The sequence below is a fragment of the Amblyomma maculatum genome, chromosome 3 (genome assembly GCF_055883805.1).
Source record: "Amblyomma maculatum isolate TAMU_Amacu chromosome 3, ASM5588380v1, whole genome shotgun sequence".
NCBI classification, from domain to species: Eukaryota; Metazoa; Arthropoda; class Arachnida; order Ixodida; family Ixodidae; genus Amblyomma; species Amblyomma maculatum.
Genome location: NC_139346.1, coordinates 56,853,326 through 56,854,104, shown reverse-complemented (window position 1 = coordinate 56,854,104; position 779 = coordinate 56,853,326).

The following is a 779-nucleotide window of genomic DNA, read 5'->3' as shown; positions in this document are numbered from 1 at the left end:
TTTTGCCTGCCTGTCAGTTAATTAAAAGAAGGCATTAGTAGGTACATGGTATGGAATTTAAGAATACTCTGTCGCGTACTCATCAGGAAGCGCTTGTAGCTCTAAGGTTGTCAAAGTCCACATGTAGGTTTTATTTGTAATATCTAGCTAAAAATGAAAGAAGTTTTCACACATATTAGCTCATTTCTAAAACCCTATTCTCTGCAGCGTAACACGGCTTTGTCGCCTAGCAACCATGAGATTAAATAAGAATGGCCATAATCTATCATATGTATAAGCTATTGAGTATCGAGAGGTATGTTTGTTGTTCTTGAACCGCATAATTCTGATACCCCCGACAGCTTTACCAGCAGTCCCCATCGGTTACATTAAAGCCGAAATTCCCATCGTGATTATTATTGCCATGCGCCCAAATGCTGCGATGAGCCCATTATTTTCTATGATGTTGCTCTTCAATGTAGGTACATATACTCCAGACATCACCAAAGCACAATTCAATATTATCAAGCGAAAAGGGATGAGCATGAAAGCAAGAAAATCTAACTAATTATCACTAAACTATTTGGTAATTTAGCGCCGCTTCATTAGCAGCACAAGTGCAGCACAATTGATCACCAGCTACCGGAAGTTCCAGGTTTTACATACGTGACAAGTCTTACCAGGTCCATGGTTACAGTTCGCAACAGAATGTGAGAGAAAATACTTTATGGTCAAAGATGAGGCATGAGTAAGCATTTGTGTCGTCTTGCAGTTCTATTTGAAATCAAAGAGCTTGCCAA